At 43.1% G+C, this 11,096-nt stretch overlaps 1 pseudogene across 1 annotated transcript in view; it reads right to left on the reverse strand.

Moving 5' to 3' along the window:
• The window catches only part of LOC310789183 (extracellular calcium-sensing receptor-like), a 64,369-nt pseudogene extending 62,951 nt beyond the window's left edge, over positions 1-1,418 (reverse strand). The window contains exon 1 of the transcript in view: positions 1,186-1,418. The product of the transcript in view is annotated as an extracellular calcium-sensing receptor-like (transcript). The remainder of the gene's footprint in view (positions 1-1,185) is intronic.
• Between the last annotated feature and the right edge of the window lie 9,678 nt (positions 1,419-11,096).

Genomic DNA, 11,096 nt, shown 5'->3' on the forward strand with positions numbered 1-11,096 from the left:
TGCTCACCGCTCCCCCAGGGGATGGGTCAAATGCGGAGAACACATTTCACACATTGTGTGACAATCAGTGGGACTTTACCTTTACTTTAAGTTGAGACATTTTCTCCCACAGTCTGCACTTCTTACCATATACAAAACCTTATTCGAGCCTCATTAAATTACTGAAATGTCATCTGGAGCAGGACATTTCCAAGCCACTTAAAAAAGCTACAGATTCTCCAAAAGAACGTCATACGCGCCTTGTCGTGGTCTGAATTTAATTCTTTGTTCGTTATAACCTTTTGAGGCTTGTAGCGTACAATTACCTCCAGAATGATTATATGATGTACCAGGTGGTTCATAAACTGGATCATAACTTATGTAACCTTGTTCCAATCTGTCTTCCCCTGCACACCTATACCACTAGAGGAAAACACCTAATCACTGGGGAAAAACAAAGGTTAAAATGCACCAGCCTCAGTGCCTAAAAGTGTGACATTCTGTCTCCACCTTTAAGACAAATTTAAAGAAGCAACTTCTATTTACATATGAGAGTAAAGTCAAAGACAAAGTAAGTAAAGACAAAGTCTTGTCTAATTTCTTGTCCCGATTTATTCCTTACCTTCCTGTACCTTACCTTACCTTGTACGTATTACTGATGTACTTAAAATGCTGGGATTGTCTGTTGTATGTCTGTCTGTATGTTATTACTGTATGTTTGTGAGTAATTGGGCCCCCTCCTAAAAGCTTTAAATAGCTTCCTTGGGGCGACCCTTTCGCACACACCCTGCCACAATGCTGAAATGTCATGAATACCGTAATGTACTAAATGATGAGGACGTGTGTGAATCAAATCAAATCAAATCGAAAAATCTAAAGCAATTCCAAATCGCAATTTGAAATTGAATTCCAAATAGTGATTTCAAATAGAAATAAGGAATTGACCTTTTAAATGCCCAATTAATTGGGCATTTATAATAATTTTTAATTGTACAATTAGATAATTAATGGAACACTTTATTACATTCCACAAGACTCTTCCAGTCCTCCACAAGTATGTCTTTGAAATGAAACAAAATGAAAAGTGAAAACTATGAGCAAACATTTCTTATCTCATAACATTTTTTAACCAATTCTGTATATCTACCCAGCTCTTCTAATCTTCTATCTTACTTATGTCAAGCAGCTTGCTACAGTGTGATTTACCTTCTGCACTGCAGTGGTGGTGGTCTGTACATGTAGGTGTCCTGTCTGTCTTTCCAGCTGCTGTGGAAAGGGAAGATTCCACCTAAAATAATGTCCCCATTCTTAGACAGCTGGGGGATCTCCGGCTCCCCTATCTGCCGACACACCGGCTCCTCAGCCCCAGAGAGAGATGCCACCAGCAGCAGCTGCAGAAGGGCCCAACCCTGCTCTGTCCAGCTTTGGGTGGACATCATACTAAAGACCGTTATACACAAAGAGTGATGTGAATATACAGCACAAAATTGCGATGCAAATTTTGACCCACCTGTCAATCACAGCAACAGATGTGTACACGTTGGAAGCAAATTTCTGAAAAATCGACCGTTAAATATCGCACAAGAAAAGAAAAAGCATGTATAAGGACGTTAGGAGACAAACTGCAGGGCAGCAGCAGATGTGTCCTAACAGGAGCAGGGCAGAACTTGCATCAGTATTTATAGATATTAAAGCATGACACATAGTAATGAACAGTGATGTTCCATAGCTCCACAGGGAGGACAGGACAGAGGAGGGAGGTGCAGAACTGGAAAGTTCTTCATGAGTTTTGGTTGTATCTTATGAGTAGTAGCCGATTCAGTCACATAAAAGTGTGGTGTCTTTGCATTCAATATTTGAATTTATAATTTATGATATATAATAATTTATAATATTTGAATTTGAACATATATCTGATGTGCAGTAATAAAAAAAAATGTGAAGGAGCAGTAAATGCCTAGAAAATTGTATTTTAAATAGGTTAACTGAAATGCCCAACTGTATTCCATAACATTCAGTCTTGCAAGTCAGATATGTAGCTGTAACTGCCCCACACCGCCAGTTTAACTTGGAGTTGGCATTTGTGCTAATTATATATTTGTTTGGGTCCTACCTTTAATTTCGTCCTTTGGCGGAACTAATCTGCCGCACCGGTTTCTCTGACACAAAAGAACGTAACACCATTCAAGCCACTTTGCCGCAAAGCAACACGGAGCTCTGAATTAGCTCAATAAATAAACTAAAAGAAATTAAGAAATGATTAAGTATGAGCCATCAGCCAAAGCCATACAGCCGAGAAGGAAGGATAACCCGCAGCACGACGTTTAGCCCCTAGTAGTGTCAAGCAGCCTACGAGGTATGTTTAGTACAAGTCTATTTAGCTGTGTACATTGTGCTGTCATTGCTAATGTGGTACATGCTAACGTTGTTTAGGTGCAATGTGAAATGAAGACACGTACATGCATTCCCCTGTTGTAATTTAATGTCTTTTATTTTCTGTTTCAACCCAGTTTTCACGGGTTACTGTGCAACAGTAAACAACTCAGTACTTTCATCAAAACCTCGTCACGTCTGTTACTTGGGGAGCTACAGTGAAAACTCATCTGCACCGCATGAGTAGACGAGGCAGGTGGCGCCAGAGAGCAGCGATCCGTGGATCAGACCAGACAGCTCCACTTCTCAGCAGCATCTGACGGCCATCCAACACGCAGCGCCCAGGGGAAGGTCCAGGTGCCATAGCGTGAATCAACCTGCAATAAAGAGACTCTTAAGTGTTATGCACATTAGATTGAAACCATTTTTGCGTTTCATACAATAAGTTTACTTACCTTCTAAGCTGAAAAAGAGAACATTTTATTTTCATACAATACAAGTTAATGTCATTTACTTACCTTTTCTACTGAAGCCTATTGAAGTTACTTGATATTGATACTGTTATATTGTGTTACTTTATGAGTATACTGTAAATATTTAGTACAGATCTAGTAACACTAAGAGTAAAGCGATTAGCTATATAGCACATTTAAAATGAATGGCTATTGCTGAATAAGATATGTTTATTTAACAATTTTGAGAGCTAATACTTTTGTTGTTTGTTTAATTGTCACTTGTGAGAATTTAAGTGTAAATAAGGCTGTGACTATAACAAATAGGCCAAAACAGTGCTATTAGCCACACGCTATATAAGAATAAGATTCCTACTCAACTGCTCGGATTACACTAGACATAATCTTCTACAGTAAATAAGATAACTACTCAACTAAGCTTGGGCTACATTTGACCTTACAAATAGTATAAACGAAGTAATTACCCAGCTAATGTCAAACCCCTCTTTTGAAACAAACAAACAAATAAAGTAAAATGTCAATGCATAAGAATTTCCCCGAGACTGACAGAGAGCGTGTAGTAGGTGAAGACGCGCAGCAGCAAGGCACAGACATGCAACCACAGGCGCCGGAAAAGCACAGGAGTTGATAACCCCGCTTCCTCACAAGAGCCACCAAGAAGCCAAAGGATCCGTAGGTTAACGGAAAAGGGCCAAGAACTGCACGATGATCAAGTAAGAAGACTTGTACAGCGTTTCAGTGTGAGCTACGAGAAGTGGAAGGCTATCACTAAAGACGCCAAACAAGCGCTGAGTGGACAATGCTCAAATGACCTGCTGCATGAAATCATCACAAGGGTAAGCAATGCCTCAAGGGATCTTAACGTTGCTTATGAAGAATTAAGACACAAGGACATTCCCGACAATGATATGCGTCGCAGAGTAGACACCTGTGAAGCAGTAACAAAGAAATTAATCGAGTATGTGAAGAGCCGTCTACACACAAAAATGAGTGAAGGTCATGAAGAAGATGATCAAGGTGGAAAAGAGACAGCATCTATATTCAAATCTGCAGGCTCAGAAAAACCAAGCCTCAGCTCTCATCGCAACAAGTCCTCTCTCAGCAGCTCCAAGATCACATCCAAACATTCAAGCCTGAGCTCTGCCAACCGACACGCTGCTGCTGAAGTTGCTGCCAATGAAGCCACTTTGGAAGTACAGCTAGAGCAAGAACGTCACATTGAAGAACTTCAAAGACTCGAAGCTGAAGCTGCAGAGAGACAAAGAGCACTAGAAGCCAAGCGCAGACAACTAGAGCGATTGGAGACCATTAAGAATCTAAACGCTGCCAAGGCACGACAGCAAGTATATGAGCAGAGCAAATGCTCAGATGAAGAAATACACGAGCTACTCCATCAACCTCTCCCTCTGGAGGAGGAAGGCAAGCATGAGAGCAGCCTGTTAAAGCACTGGTCTCCACCACAACCTGTGATACATCCAAAGCAAGAAGACAGCACAGCAGCTCTCATTAGAGTGTTTGCAGAGTCCATCAGTGCAAGTCGTCTTCCTGTACCTGAACCAGCAATGTTCAATGGTGACCCACTCAGATACAATGACTGGAAGGTTTCCTTTCATACACTCATCGATCGGAAAAATATACCAGCTGAAGAAAAGATATATTATCTGCAAAGGTATGTGGGTGGACCCGCAAAGAAGGCTATAGAGAGCTACTTCCTGCTAGGCACTGAGTTAGCCTATCATTCAGCATGGAATATCCTAGAAGAGAGATATGGCAACCCTTTCCTCATCTCCAAAGCCTTCAGAGACAAGCTCGATGCATGGCCCAAGATAAGCTCCAAAGGCAGTATGGAACTTCAAGAACTTGCCGACTTCCTTCGCAGCTGTGAAGCCGCCATGTCTCAGATAAGAGGACTTGAAATACTCAACGACTGCAATGAGAACCAGAAAATTCTGGCCAAACTTCCAGACTGGCTGACCTCAAGGTGGAATAGGATAGCCACAGCAGTGGAGGATGAAAGTCACACATTCCCAAGCTTCAGTCGGTTCGTCAAGTTTCTCACATGCAAAGCCAAGATCGCTTGCAACACAATAACATCTCTCCATGCTCTAAAGCCAAATGAAAGTGAAATAACCAAGGTTTCAAGGTTTAGAGCTCCTGGAGCAAAGGTACTGGCAATCAACTCAGACGAGAAAGTTGCTGCTACAAGCTGTCCCTTCTGTGAGAAGGCAGGTCACAGTCTACATAAGTGCCGCAAATTCATGAATGAGACGATCTCAGAACGGGTCAAGTTTGTTCAAGAGAAGAAATTGTGCTTTGGCTGTCTGAAGTCTGGCCATCGCTCAAAGGACTGTGAAGACAGAAAGATCTGTGAGATGTGTGAGAAAGGACATCCGACTTGCCTCCATGATAACCGCACCAAGGAAGAGAGGATGGCTACCAGGCCTGGTGGTGTGAGGCAGAGTGAAAGGTCGAGGGAAAGGAAAACAGAATGGCCACAACATACGACAGAAAGAACTTCACGTGAGGCAATATCAAATAGAGTCATCCAGAATGTCAAAGACACTCATACGTCCACAATCGTCCCTTTATGGGTGTCATCCGCTAGTGAGCCACGTTGTGAAGTTCTTGTGTATGCACTCCTCGATACACAGTGACACAACCTTTATTCTCAAAGAAACGGCTAAGGCTCTCCACGTAAAGAATGAACCAGTTCAGCTAAAGCTGTCCACAATGGCTTCAAGAAACACAGTTGTGTCCTGCCGCAAACTGACTGGTCTACAAGTGAGAGGATATCACTCTGACAAGATAATCCCTCTGCCAGTGACCTACTCAAGAGAATTCATCCCTGCAAATAGAGATCATATTCCCACCCCAGAGACAGCAAAGACATGGCCGCATCTTGAACACATCGCAGACGAGATCGCTCCTCAGCTCAAATGTGACGTTGGCCTGTTAATCGGCTACAACTGTCCTCAAGCTCTCCTCCCAAGACAAGTGGTACCAGGTGAAGAAAATCAGCCCTTTGCACTGAAAACAGACTTGGGATGGAGTGTAGTCGGCTACGGCAACCCATGTCTCGATTATGGAGACGCGATTGGAATAAGTCACCAGGTCATTGTGAAGCAAGTGACACCAAGTCTTCAGTCCTCTTCAAGCCTCACAAGCGAAGTGCACTATGTCTGTAGAACACAGATCAAGGAAGTGGTCTTACCTGCAGACGTGCTCAAGGTGCTGGAATCCGACTTTGTCGAAAGAGCCGCAGAGGATGGCCACATCTCTCAAGAGGATCTCCGGTTCCTGTCAACGATGGAAAAAGGCATCAGACTCAAAGATGATGGTCACTATGAGATGCCACTGCCATTCAAGAAAGAAAGACCCAACTTACCAGATAATAAGGTGTGCGCCATCCATCGTCTCAGATGCCTAGAAAGGAAGTTGAGAAGAAATGAGCAATACCACAAAGACTACAAGACCTTTGTTGGGGAAAAATTCACTGCAATGCCCTGCTGATTCATCAATAATGAGATATCCGTTTTAAATGTTCATAGGAGGTTTTATTCCACAAGTATCTCCGTGCACGGAGGTCTCCTCTTGAGTACATTTTCAATGCAAGAGCCACGAGTCATTGTTACATCTCATCATATACTGAAAACCAATGCCCGCCCCCCCATCGTGGAGGGCAGTACTTTCCATTCAGCCATGTAGCTAATCTGATGTTCAGAAGAATACATAACAAATCCAGTCTATTCCCAAAACAAGACACAGGTTCTCACAGGAACTTACATGTTCTCACAGGAATATTCTGTACAGCAATCTCCTGCAATGACTGAAGAACACAGTTCACAAAATACATCTTAGAATTGTCATAATTAATAATTAATCAATCAATACACACTTGATCAATAATTTGCCATGACAATTCCACACTTTTGATAAGAATAAATCATTATTATCAATATTGAAAATAAATTATTGATAAGAACCTATAAGTTCAAACACAGTCAAAAAAAAAAACTAACATAACTATTATCCTTAACTTGTTAGAAGAAAATGATTAATAAAAACGACTTCATCAATTTCAGTAAGTGGTGTTACATCCAACATCTTCCTGTTGTCATTAGTCCTTCCTTACTAAAATGAATCATTACTTTGCTAACAAACTTTTATCACGATAAAATGAATATACTGCTGTACAATTAACAATAAGAAAACAACCTGTGAAACATCAAATGATAGGCTGTTATGCCTTTCTGCATAGATCAAAATTTCCCTCTGTGTTCACAATTACAATTAATAAATCCTCACTTAACTGCATTTCGGTTTATGGCTAAGTAAAACCACTGGAACTCAAATTTCACTTTTACTTGTATTACAATGTATCGCTTGCTCAAATCAAACTCTTGGCGATGCTAAATATCAAATCAAGCATGATTATTTACCCAGGATTTCATAGCATAAGCAAAGTGTGTCAGAGGCGAGATGGCCTTTTTATTGTTCCACACTTATATCACGTTTGGTAAATGGGCCCCTGTTTGTCCAATCGAAGACTGAAACCTTTAACTTGTTGCAGGTTACATTCTAATTAAGCCCTACTTGGTAGTTTAGAATATGTTTATATTCATTTAACACACAAATTGATTAATTACCCCCAACCCTGCTTAATACACAATTTACACAACCTACAGAGCACATTAGTCAGATTAACCTCTATGTTTTGGGTTCCTTTCCAAGCATCCGGCAGACATACATCCCAAGTCGACTTTGGCATGTACTCTGCTCAAAAGGCCGGGAAATGAACCCGCGACCTATCAGCTCACAAGTCATCTTACAAGTCCAAGTCATGTCTCAAGTCTTTGTCCTCATCTCCGCTCTCTAGTCACACTGGAGTCCATTAACATTCCCTATTTCAATCCCACACCTTTCACCGTTCCAAACATCACTCTTTCACACTGTGTTCACACTCCCTCTGTGTCCATCTATGTTACTTCCCCTGTTTCCCTGCCACACCTTCCAAAGCACTTTATTACACACATTATCACAGTTTTTACACAAACCACGCAAAGTACGACTCTCTGCATCCGATTCGCCATGGGGAAACCGTCACGAAGGATGCACTCGCTCGAGTGCACCACGCTGTCTGTCCTTCGCCATTCATCCTCCGGTTGCTTCACAGAGTGTGCACCGCCTGTCCTCAAGCTCACGCATGTGTGTGTGTGTATGCAAAGACAAAGCCAACCGCGCCGGTGGCGTGCGCGCGCAGGCTGGATCTCAGCATCCGATGTCCCAATCTGATTGTCCCAATCTGCTTGTCCAATCTGATTGTCTCAGTCACACAGACACACAAAACACATTCACCACAACAACACAAAGTTTAAAAACAAACAAAAAGCAGAAACAAAAACAAAAGCTGCATACCCCCTTTGACAGATGCGTTATTTAACGCATGTGTCAATTAATTTAGCAGTGTGCTGAAGAGCCATTCTACAAAAACCAATACTATCTGAGGCCTTCTCACAGTCCTCTTGGGAAAATGTGTGTGCGTTGGGCATTGCTTATCTGGAACAGCTGCACTGTTTCAAGGCTTCAGGCCGAGGGGGGGGGGGGGATCTCAGTGTCTATTTCCAAAACATTACCTTTTCGCTTGGCAAAAGAGTTTTCCAAGCTAAATAATCTCTTTTCCTAAAAAAAACATAACTTCTATCTAACCGTACTGTAGTAATGCAAAAAAAAAAGTACTTTTGCTCTGTGTGCATTGCATATACATAATGTGTGCAGTGTGTGATTCTCTTGCTAAAACAATAGTTTCTCAAACAGCTGTAACATGCAAATGTTCATGTGTGTCATCACTTATCTGCTCATATTGGTGTCTTTGGAGAAAGTTCTGCTGTGAACTCCTCCACCCTCAACTGGCTTGCGTCTCCGGCCGTGTCAGCCTCTCCCCGTCATTGACCAGCGCCTCACACCTTCTCCGCTCCGTCTTGATTCGCTTCGTTGAGTCCTCTCCGCTGTTAAACTGTCCAGGTCGGTAAACACAGCGCATTGTTCATATCCAAGGGCAGATGTTATCCTGCTGGCGTCAACCTCCGGGCCGGAAACTCAACGGCAGTTATATATTCTTTTACAGCAAGCAAACCACTCATGATGCATTTCTTTAGGCCGTCACACCGGTGTGGTCAAACACTTACACGGGAGGGAGAGATAAATCTCTCCCATTGCTGGCCGCTAGCTGCGGTGTTCAGAGCTGTAGTGGCTGCGGATGTTGCTGCCGTCGGTTCCCTGGCTGAAGCCTGCCCGGAGTAACAACATACAAAATAAACAACCCCGTTTGTCCCCTGCCGGCCGGCTTATCTACACACATATGAACGTTTAAGCCCCAAAACAAAAAGTTTAATTTGAACGTTTAGCCCCAAAACAAAAAGTTTAACTTGAACGTTTAGCCCCAAAACAAAAAGTTTAACTTGAACGTTTAGCCCCAAAACAAAAAGTTTAGTTTGTGATTTTTCTTCCTCTCATTTTTCTCATTCAGAAATTTCTCATTCATATCTCAGTCATTTCCCATTCATTTCTCATTAATTTTTCTCATTTTTTTCTTCCTCAATGAGCCTCACTGCTCAGTTTCACCCACACCTTCCCCCTTTTTTTTTTGGTTTTCTTTTTTTTGTTCAAAGGAAAAAGACCTTTTGAAAACAACTTTTCTTTTGGTTTTTGCAAATGAATGGTAAGAATTTTCCCAATGCTTTAAATTTGTAATTGTATCCCTTCTATTATAACTACATATAATTTATACCTCCTTTCGCAACGCTCAGGTCTGGGTATGTGTTTTTTTCCACTTTATACTGCAGTTTTTAGACGCTAAGTATACCTTTCAACCCGCGTCGACGCTAAGTAATACCTTTCAACCCGCGTCTTACTGTTTGCCCGTCGACAAACAGGCCGATTTTTTTCTCTAAATCTTCCCCAAAACGAGTCGGCTCTAGTAAGTTACCTTACGCGTGCGCCTCCTACTAACGCAACGCCTCACCCTCTCGGCAGTGAGTATATCCGAAACGGCGATAGTGAGTTTTATCTAATATTATCTCACGCGAGCATCCCCAGGACCCCGCACTCCCCTCAAAGGCAAAGAATTGCCCAGGCAGAAGTTACATCCGTTCTCCACTACACAATCCCCCAGACCTGCAGCTTTTAACAGAAGTTACAATTGTCTATTTTTAGAACCAATTGTATAACATTATTCTAAATTTCACAGCTACTCAATTTGACATAAAATTGATCAATCAACATTGCATTCAGTGTGTATTTGCCTCACCAGGTTCCGCAGATCACAGCGCTGGGCTACATTTCTCCGCATGTCGACCCCTGCTCTCTTAGAATTAAGCGAGGTTTCAGGTCCAACTCTGGCAGGAGGTTATCACCAGTCGACATGCTAGAGGTCCGCATCCCACACGTGAGATCCCGGACGAGCCCCCAAGTTGTTGGGGAAAAATTCACTGCAATGCCCTGCTGATTCATCAATAATGAGATATCAAGTCAAGTCAAGTTTATTTATATAGCCCTAATTCACAAGCATGTCTCAGAGGGCTTCACAGAAAGTATGTCTAGCTAATTCTAGCTGACACAACAGTAACAAGAATATACAGAATAAAGATAACATTTGAACAATTGATAATATAGAAAATATAGGAATGAGGGGAGAGCAGAGGAGAGCGCAGGAGAAGGGAGAATAGCAGGGGGAATGTGAGATAGTGATGGGGTGGGGAGGGAATGGGAGATGTTGGAGGGTATAGGAGGTGGGGAAGGAGCAAGAGGAGAGAGCAGGAGAGGGGAAGGGAGGGGAGGTGTGGGGGAGAAGAGAGCAGGGGGAGGGAGGAGGTGGGGAGAGAATGAGCAATATAGACGGAGGAGAGGGGGGAGGTGGGGAGAAAATAGGAAATGTGGAGGAGGAGAGAAGGAGAGATGGGGGTGCAGGGGAGGGAGAGCCAGGGTAGAGAAGCAGGGGGAGTGTGAGGGAGGGAGGAGGCGGGGAGAAAACAGGAAACGCGGAGGAGGAGGGAACAGAGAAGGAGAGACGCAGGGGGAAATGCGGAGGAGGAGAGAGCAGAGAAGGAGAGGTGGGAGGGTGCAGGGGAGGGAGTGCAGGGGGAATGTGAGAGAGGGGAGAGGACAGAGAGGAGGAGAGAACAGAGAAGGAGAGGTGGGAGGGTGCAGGGGAGGGAGAGCAGGGGGAACGCGAGAGGAGGAGGCGGGGGAGGGAACAGACCTCTCCGCCCCCTC

This window comes from Poromitra crassiceps (assembly GCF_964638095.1).
Source record: "Poromitra crassiceps genome assembly, chromosome: 14".
In the NCBI taxonomy this organism is placed as follows: Eukaryota; Metazoa; Chordata; class Actinopteri; order Beryciformes; family Melamphaidae; genus Poromitra; species Poromitra crassiceps.